This window comes from Portunus trituberculatus, chromosome 36 (assembly GCF_017591435.1).
Source record: "Portunus trituberculatus isolate SZX2019 chromosome 36, ASM1759143v1, whole genome shotgun sequence".
NCBI lineage: Eukaryota > Metazoa > Arthropoda > Malacostraca > Decapoda > Portunidae > Portunus > Portunus trituberculatus.
Window position 1 is genome coordinate 9,682,052 of NC_059290.1, and position 10,369 is coordinate 9,692,420.

A 10,369-nucleotide genomic window follows, 5' to 3' on the forward strand; every position below is an offset into this window, starting at 1 on the left:
ACACACACACACACACACACAATTTGGGAAATAATTACAAGTTCACTAAATGAAGTGAAAGTTCCACTAGAATGGAAGACAGCCAAGGTAATACCGACATTTAAAGGACGAAAGGCAACTGAACCACTAAACTACAGACCAGCGTCACTTACAAGTATTTTGGGGAAGTTGTGTCAAATAATTATCAAAGAAAATGGGTTAAACATCTGGAAGAAGAAAAGTCATACAGAACAGACAATTTGGGTTCAGGACAGGACGGTCATGTGTATCAAACTTATCAAGCTTCTACTCGAGAGTTACAGAAGGACTGGAAAGCAGAGACGGATGGTGGACACAGTATACCTGGACATGAAAAAAGCTTTTGATAAAGTCCCTCATGAAAGATTACTTTAGAAACTAGAGAACATAGGAGGATTGCAAGGAACCTTATCAGAATGGATAAGGGATTATTTGAAGGACAGGGAAATGAGAACTGTGATCATAGATACATACTCAACTTGAGGTTAAGTAACCAGCAGAATGCAACAAGGGTCAGTGTTAGCCCCCATTATGTTCCAGATTTATGTAAACGACATTCACAATGGAGTAAACAGTTATATTAATCTATTTGCTGATGATGCAAAGCTGCTAAGAGTTATCAAAACCAGGGAGGACGTTTTGCTGTTACAACAGGAAGATATAAACAAGATCTATGAATGGAGCAGGAAGTGGAAATTGGAGTTTAATGCCAAGAAATGTCATGTAATGGAACTAAGAAAGAGTAAGAGAAGACCAGTATGGAACTACCTGATGGATAAGGAACAAATAATGAAGACTAAAGAGAAAAAGATCTGGGAGTGATTATACAGGAAAATCTGAACCCAAAAAACACATAAGCAAGATATTTGGATTATCATGTAAAATGTTGACAAATATAAGAATGACATTTCAATTCATGGACAAAGATATGATGAAAAAAATCATCACAAGCATGATACGCCCAAGGCTGGAATATGCAGCTGTGGTGTGGTCTCCACGAGTTCTGAAAAGGATATAAGAAGATTAGAACAGATACAGAAGATTGCTAAAAAAGATGATGCCAGAACTGCGCTTTACAAATCAGAATCACACGGGTTTTTAAGAGAGGTTTGATGGATGTATTGACAGATTACATTGATATCAACCTTATCAAAGATAGATATCATGCACAGACCACTTAAAACCCTTAAAACTAAACTAAAACACACTCAATACACCATACAACAACTCAAAATTCCCCTAACCGCACTCAGAACACACCCATATATTCAAACACCCCTCTACACCACACTCAAGATAAGTAAAATATACTTAAAAACATCTCACACACACTGAAAACACACAAAATACACCCAAAACACCCTGCAACACTACCAAACACACTCAAAATACTTTTAGATATAACCCAAAAACACAAAAATGCGTTATAAAGAACAGTAACATTAATTAAAAAGGGGACTTACCTGAATATTGTGGCTTGGCTCCTCCTCTTCTTCCACTTCCATTTTTCCTTTCTTCTTCGTCCTCTTCCTTTGTTCTTTCTTCTCCTGCTCCCATCTACACGCCTGAGCCTAGAAACACATCAAAACACTTAGAAAACACGAGATATTAGGCAAAATATTGAGGAAGTGGAGGGAGAGTACCTATTGTGGCTTGCCTGCTCCTCCACTTATTCCTCCCTTTCTCATTCCTTCCTCTTCACCCTCCTTTATCTCTCTTTCCTTCTTCCTTCTGCTACTAATATCTACACACCTGAGCCAAGAAACACAGGAAAACACGTAGAAATCACTAGATATTAGGCAAAATATCGACGAACTGGGCGGTAGGGAGGGAGCTTACTTTTTTATGACTTGATAGATACTTTAATTAGTATCCAAACCATCAAAACATCTCCTGCTTAACTAGTTTTAAAAAACTGTCTAAATTAAGTATATAAAATGTTTATAAACATTTCCACTTATAACGCTACCAAAACATCCAGCCATTTCCACTTTATATTTCTTTCGAAAAATATCAGACAATATAAACTCTCTTCTCAGGCATCCAACACTGACCTAAAACCAAATGTTAACGAGTGAAAGAGAATTAATGTAAAACAAAACCATTAGTTCCCTGGCCCAGTTAATCGCTTGCCAAAATTTCGCGTGATCGTTTTCTTCTAACATCCTCTCTATCTGTCCCCAACGCCCACACAGACAAGACAGACACACACACACACACACACACACACACACACACAATATTATTATCACAGTAACTCACAAAATAAAACAAACAAACAAGCAAACTAAACAAAATAACAAAGTTATCTTAAAGCTACCACCCAAACAATACACAAAGCTTAATCTTAGGAAAACACACACACACACACACACACACGACTACACTACCTACCAGGAGGCCCTCCACACCCTACACCTCACCACCCTTCACACTCGCTACCAACACCTCTTCCACCAGCTTGCCACAAAGCTTCTCCACTGGCGCCACAGGAGCCTACTCCCTCCGGCAGCTCCCCTTCCCAGCCAGTGTCCGCCACCAGAAGCCGCTCCCCATACGTGCCCGGCCCGGATACACACATACAAAAATAGTGCAGTGCCCACAATAATCAAAATAATTAACTCGTGGACACTGACTAAATTTGTGATGAATTTTAAGCATGTAATATTAGGATATTTCTCCTGTAAAATGTTTATTTTCAGCTACAGAGCTGCTTGTCTCAATAAACCCTTTACTATTGTTATTATTATTACACACACACACACACACACACACACACACACACACACACACACACACACACACACACACACACACACACACACACACACAACTACAACCACAACCACCCACCCTACCACAAACCCATCCTTCGGTTGGGAGGAGTGTTGGTTGGGTCAGGTGGTGGGCTCCCCTTGATAACGAAGACACACACACACACACACACACACACACACACACACACACACACACACACACACACACACACACACACACACACACACACACACACACACACACACACCACCCACCTACCACAAACCCACCCTTCGGCTGGGAGCGAGTGTTTGGTTGGGTCAGGTGGGTGGGCTCCCCCTTGATAACGGACACACACGCACGCACGCACGCACGCACGCACGCACGCACGCACACACACACACACACACACACACACACACACACACACACACACACACACACACACACACAACCACAACCACCCACCCTACCACAAACCCACCCTTCGGCTGGGAGCGAGTATTGGGTTGGGTCTGGTGAGTGGGCTCCCCCTTTATAACGGAAGACGCACGCACGCACGCGCGCACACACACACACACACACACACACACACACACACACACACACACACACACACACACACACACACACACACACACACACACACACACACACACTTTCACAATCAAACACCCCCACATCCTCCGGCCAGGAACGGGATGTGGGTCTGAGTCCAGCTGGGGGCCGCCCCCCTTGATGATGTCACTTATATACGTTACGCAAACCATTTTGAAAATGAGGATTCCCAAAAAGGCAGCTGGACACCGCTAATATATAAATTCTGACTTGTTACCAATCAAAACTAACTCCTAAAATATAAAAACAATACCGGAATGAGGAATAATGAAAATATTTCAAAAAACACAATAAATAAAGTGTTAACACTTCGACATGCTTAAAAACAATTCCAAAGTCCACCAATTTCCTTGAACAGGATTGATAACGCTTTTCAAAAATTATAACCATCATTTCAAAATATCAAAACCCGCCAACACGCTCAATTAGAAAAATAAACATTTAAAAAACGACGTTGTTTAACATTTTAACACGGCTACAAACCTCTCTTACAGTCCACATATTTAACTTATCAGGAGCCTTTCACACTTTTTCCATCATAAACCTTTCTTGAAAACACAAACGCTTCGCTACAACCTCAAATAAAAAATCACTCACAGCGGGGGGAAAAATTTTAGCGTATTTTCGCCCTCTCATCTGACTCCCAAACACACCCTAAATCACCGCACTTCACTCAACTCAGGCATGGAACACACGCAAAACACAACCCACTATCATTGGAAACCGTCAAAAGGTGCTTGTGACTCGAAATAAATGAACAGAGACAAATATAAATAATAGGGGAGATCGACAGTCTGGGACCGGCGGGACATTTGGGCGGGAGCCGCTGATGACGTCACAACATGGCGGCTCGTGACGTCACATCCCCTTCCCTTCACTGAGCTTCCATAACACACAAATTAGACAATTGCTGATATATTTCAACGACGAACATGAAAGAGTACATCTGTAGCTTCACTTTGTGACCTGTCTGGCCTGTGCTGAGTGAGAGATGAGGCAGATAATGGCTTGAGAATGAGGTGACGGGTCAGAGGGCTGGTTTGTTTACATATTGAAGGCTTGAATTATTGGGGTTTTTGAAGTACCTGCAGGTGTTAGTTCACTGATATGTTGTTATGGAGGTTACCAACGTTAGGTTATGACATGACAGCACCGTGAAATGATGACTTACATCAATATATTACTTACGTTTGCTGCTGGTGAAGACTGCGGCTGGTCTTGGCTGCTGCCGTCACCAGCAGTAGGTACCCCACTCACCCCCAGCCACACACACACACACACATCCTAACCCATCTTGTGTCCGTGTTTACCGAGGCTACACACACGCTGTTCTTTTCGTTGTTATCATGGCTATTGTCACTATGTTCGTGTAGGCTTGTCACTGTGGCGCCGGTCACTGTCCACCACCACCTGGCCGCCCCTCACGTCTCCCTTCCTCACCCCTGCCGCCGCACAGTCACTGCTCACCGAAAACAGTTAATAGAGCCACAAGCATTGGGAATGAATGTCAAGGGCCATCATTTCACTAACCCTACTAAACTCAATCATTCACATACCATATGATAGCACGTGCACGCCCGCCACAGCCAGCCAGCCAGCCAGCCACGCCACCACCACCACCACCACCAGCAGCACGAGGCTCCTGGATCGCCGCCACGGTGCGCTAACCAAGGCATTACTGGGGAAGACTAGATAATTAACATGTACCTGGAAGAGAATGGTTAGCCGCGCCGCCTATCGCCCTGTGCCTAACACCTAACGCCTAGCAAACCGTAATTAACGTACTTTACTTTATTCCGAAGGGTTGCTCCAGCGGTGACAGTCCCACGGTGTGACCTGTGATACGGGTACTCACCTGTAAAGAGGAGAAGGAGAGAGTTAGTGTGGTGTGCTTATCAAAGCTAGTATTTCATTATTAACGGAGATCAGTATAGGAGTCACGTGGTTCAGGTTAATGCTTAGTACTTTATTGCTGTGATAATGAGGCTTAAATAACAACCTCAACTTACCAAATCCAACGCGAGGAAGACGCACTCAATAGGATAAACTAACGCACAGCATCACTTCACTACCCGCGACGCCACGCGCACACACACACACGGAACCTCACTCGCCCGCCGCCACAAGACAAAAGGCCGAGGATATGTTCAGCTGGTGTGGGATCACCTCGGCTGTCTTCGAATGCGCTGCCCTTCCTTTGGCTGACACACTCCCACCTCACGCCCTCACATCCACACCTCACTATAAGATCACACTAACTTTGTGCTCACCGAGACACATTTCAGCGCTAAGAAAAAGATGAGATTGGTGGGAGATTAATTATATACCGCACTCGATTTGTTTTCTTGCCATACTTTCGCACAGGGACATGGAACAAGACGCTGCTAACTGCTTGTTATCCTCACGCCACACACTCCCCCTTGTCCCATCCACCCTGCCGGGCTACCTTCAACCTTCCGCCTCCCTTCCCTCGTCTCTGCTTCTCCGTCACGTACAGGCTACCCAACGCCAGCATCCCTTAGCCATGTTCTAATCTTCCTTTATCGTATACCTAGTGGCCAAAGCGTTAATACTAGCCTTAGAGCTTTCGTTGATCTCAAGGGTGCCTTCGACTGGGCCAACAAAGATGTTATTATTATAGACGAACTCATTCTCAAAGGTGTAAAAGGTAGATTATTAGGGTGGATCAGGGACTATTTGTACAATAGAACAGCACAGGTTTGGTTTCAAGGTGCAGTCTCCTCTGAGGAAGTCTTTGAGCTTGGAAAACCAGAGGGTGGAGTCCTTAGTCCAATATACACATGCCCAAAGGTACATACACAGTATGTGTGTATGTACCTTTTTGTAGTGTGTTGAGTCAACACTTACAATAAAGGTAGCAGGAAAAACAATGGTTTATTTATGTTTTTATTTCATGTTTAGTATCTAAATATGATATTTAAACAATAATGAATACTTCAATGTATTAATCATGCTTTGTCTCCTCATAATAATTGTTGTTATTGTTCTAAAAATGTTGAAGAGAAAACTATGTCAGGGTACTCTAGTCTCTCAATCCTAGTGATGATCAAAACTGTAAGGGAAACTGTGTCTTACATGATAAAGGTGTTAACCTAAGGCAACACAAACAAACAAACAAACAAACAAGGGGCTCTCATAAAATAACAACAAGGTGGGAGGCCCAACTTAGTTTGAAATGTGTCTTAACCCTTAATTCTCTTCCAAAGGGATTACTTTGAAAAAAAAAGATAAAAAGTTAAGCAGTGAAAAATTGACATTTGAGTAATTATCAGGATAATGGGTAGGAATGACGTGTAGGAGGAGGGGCTTAGTTTCACAGAACAGAAAATACTTGAGTCACTAATGATTATAATGGAACACAACATGTTGAGTGAATTTCAGTTTTTTGAACCATACACAATAAATGTAACAAGCAAAAGAAGTAAGGTATATATAGAGAAAAGTAAATTGGTGTACCTGCAGACAAAAGCTACATAGTTGATCACATCAAGCAGAGACGTCACACAAGCAAGTCAAATATACATTAGGCATTTTAACACATAGCTAGGTATCCTACATCAATGCAAACAAACATGTTTCAATTCAGGAAAAAAAATCATACCATTGTCTTTCCATTCATGAAAACCAGTTAGACTGGCAATAAAGTATATTTGGTCAAGGATATGAATATAATCAGTGAGGCAAAGCAAAAACAATGTAAAGCAAAGCAAAGCAATACAAACTACACACAAGTGTAATAGGAAAACCTCAAGGTAATAACATTCACTTCTCATGCACAAAACTGTACAACACAATAAGCACACTTTAGTATTGGTTCAACCTAAATCAAGCAAACACCACCATAGATACAACATACGACTAATTGTTAGTCTCTCAATCCTAGTGATGATCAAAACTGTAAGGGAAACTGTGTCTTACATGATAAAGGTGTTAACCTAAGGCAACACAAACAAACAAACAAACAAGGGGCTCTCATAAAATAACAACAAGGTGGGAGGCCCAACTTAGTTTGAAATGTGTCTTAACCCTTAATTCTCTTCCAAAGGGATTACTTTGAAAAAAAAAGATAAAAAGTTAAGCAGTGAAAAATTGACATTTGAGTAATTATCAGGATAATGGGTAGGAATGACGTGTAGGAGGAGGGCTTAGTTTCACAGAACAGAAAATACTTGAGTCACTAATGATTATAATGGAACACAACATGTTGAGTGAATTTCAGTTTTTTGAACCATACACAATAAATGTAACAAGCAAAAGAAGTAAGGTATATATAGAGAAAAGTAAATTGGTGTACCTGCAGACAAAAGCTACATAGTTGATCACATCAAGCAGAGACGTCACACAAGCAAGTCAAATATACATTAGGCATTTTAACACATAGCTAGGTATCCTACATCAATGCAAACAAACATGTTTCAATTCAGGAAAAAAAATCATACCATTGTCTTTCCATTCATGAAAACCAGTTAAACTGGCAATAAAGTATATTTGGTCAAGGATATGAATATAATCAGTGAGGCAAAGCAAAAACAATGTAATGTAAAGCAAAGCAAAGCAATACAAACTACACACAAGTGTAATAGGAAAACCTCAAGGTAATAACATTCACTTCTCATGCACAAAACTGTACAACACAATAAGCACACTTTAGTATTGGTTCAACCTAAATCAAGCAAACACCACCATAGATACAACATACGACTAATTGTTAGGTCGAAAAAAGGTATTCATGCACGACACACTAACAAACGAGGACTTAACAATAAACATGCTATACAGAAAATAGATTACATACCTTTTCCTTCACAGGCCATATTGAAGCTGAAATCAATCAATCAAAAATACAATATCATAACAATATACAGTAAGTCCTTGTTATACGGTACACGTGCGTTCCTGAAAACCTTAGCGTAAATCAAAATTACCGTATACCGAACCCATTACAACATGTAATAGTAAGGAATGCGTTCCAGCACGTCAAAAGTCACCCATACACAAATTAAAGCTTCACGAGTTTCTTTGCAGACGACACAAAACTTTTGAAGAAAGTTGGCTCGCACGATGATGGTGGAACTCTACAGCAGGACTTAGATAACTGACTATGGGAATGGAGGAAAAGATGGGAGATGGAATTCAACATTAACAAATGTAGCATAATGGAATTTGAGAAGAGCAAAAATAGGATAACAAGACAATACAAACTTGGAGAAGAGAAGATTAAGAAGGTGGAAAGTGAAAAGGACCTGGGAGTTCTCATAACAAAGGAAATGTCCCCCAATAAACATATCAATCAAATTGTTGGTGAGACCTACAACTTACTGAGAAATATTACAATTGCATTCACATATATTGATGAAGATATGGTGAAAAAGTTATTGGCATCCTTGATTAGACCACGACTGGAGTATGCAGCAGTACTGTGGTCACCTCACACCAGGAAGAATATCACCAAAATTGAAAGGCTACAAAGAGCGGCCACCAAACTGGCCCCAACCTCGTCGGCTCTTGCGTATGAAAAGAGACTGGACTGACCAACACTGGAGCAGAGAAGAGAAAGAGGCGACCTGTCGACCATCTACAGAATAATGAATAATATGGAGCTTCCTGATAGGATGGACCTGCTGAAGAGGGACACAAGGGACACAAGAGGACATAGACTAAAACTCACAAAAGAACTACAGAAGAGACTTCAAGAAAAACAGCTTTTTTTTTTTTTTTTTTTTTTTTTTTATGTAGGGAAGAGGGCCAGCCAAGGGCAAAAAAAGAAAGTTAGAAAAAGGCCCACTTGAGCGCTGGCTCTCCAAAGAGATCAAAAGTGCCAAAACCGTCAGCCAGAATTAGGGGAGCAAATGCCTCGATACCTCCCTCTTAAAAGAAGACAAGTTATAGGAATTCGGAAATACAGATGCAGGGAGGGAGTTCCAGAGTTTACTAGTGAAAGGGATGAATGATTGAGCGTACTGATTAACTCTTGCATTAGAGAGTTGGACAGAATAGGAATGAGAGGAAGAAGAAAGCCTTGTGCAGCGTGGCCACAGGAGGAAGGGAGGCATGCAGTTTGCAAGATCAGTAGAACAGTTACCATAAAAATAGCGATAAAATATAGAAAGGGATGCAACATTTCAACGGTGAGAAAGAGACTGAAGACAGAGAGAGTGATAGATATATGGAACAGACTGGACAGAGAGGTGGTGTGTGCAAAGTCCACCACCACCACCACTTGAACACAAAATTAGACACTGTGAGATACAGAGATGCGACAACACCACCATAGGCTCCCCTCCCGTAAAATACAACTAGGTAAATACACACACACACACACACACACACACACACACACACACACACACACACACACACACACACACACACACAATTTGGGAAATAATTACAAGTTCACTAAATGAAGTGAAAGTTCCACTAGAATGGAAGACAGCCAAGGTAATACCGATATTTTTTTTTTTTTTTTTTTTTTACATTACAAGGGCACTGGCCAAGGGCAAACAAAGTGTTGGAAAAAAAAATCCCGCTGGTTGCCAGGCCCTGTTAAGAGGAAAGTAGAAAGAGAAAACAAAAAATCTAAAAGGAGGGTCCAGTTAACGTAAGAGGTGTCTTGACACTCCTCTTTGAAAGAGTTTAAGTCATAGGCAGGTGGAAATACAGACACAGGTAGAGAGTTCCAGAGTTTACCAGTGTAGGGAATGAAGGAGTGAAGATACTGGTTAACTCTTGCATTAGGAAGATGGACAGAATAGGGATGAGAAGAAGTAGAGAGTCTTGTGCAGCGAGGCCGCAGGAGGGGGAAGGCATGCAGTTAGCAAGTTCAGAAGAGCAGACAGCATGAAAACAGCGGTAGAAGACAGATAAAGATGCAACATTGCGGCGGTGACTTAAAGAATCAAGACAGTCAGTTAGAGGAGAAGAGTTGATAAGACGAAAAGCTTTAGATTCCACC

The 10,369-nt window shown here is 41.4% G+C and overlaps 2 long non-coding RNA genes across 2 annotated transcripts in view; one reads left to right on the forward strand and one right to left on the reverse strand.

Annotated features, from left to right (window-relative positions):
• Positions 1 to 6,287: 6,287 nt before the first annotated feature.
• On the reverse strand, positions 6,288 to 7,716 carry LOC123513431. The gene is made up of 2 exons (XR_006677366.1): positions 7,350 to 7,716; positions 6,288 to 6,506 (listed from the first exon to the last, which is right to left on the reverse strand). It is a non-coding gene; the product is annotated as an uncharacterized LOC123513431 (long non-coding RNA).
• A 273-nt stretch (positions 7,717 to 7,989) lies between these two features.
• The window catches only part of LOC123513428, a 9,066-nt gene continuing 6,686 nt past the window's right edge, over positions 7,990 to 10,369 (forward strand). The window contains exon 1 of the long non-coding RNA XR_006677359.1: positions 7,990 to 8,126. This is a non-coding gene — a long non-coding RNA (uncharacterized LOC123513428). The remainder of the gene's footprint in view (positions 8,127 to 10,369) is intronic.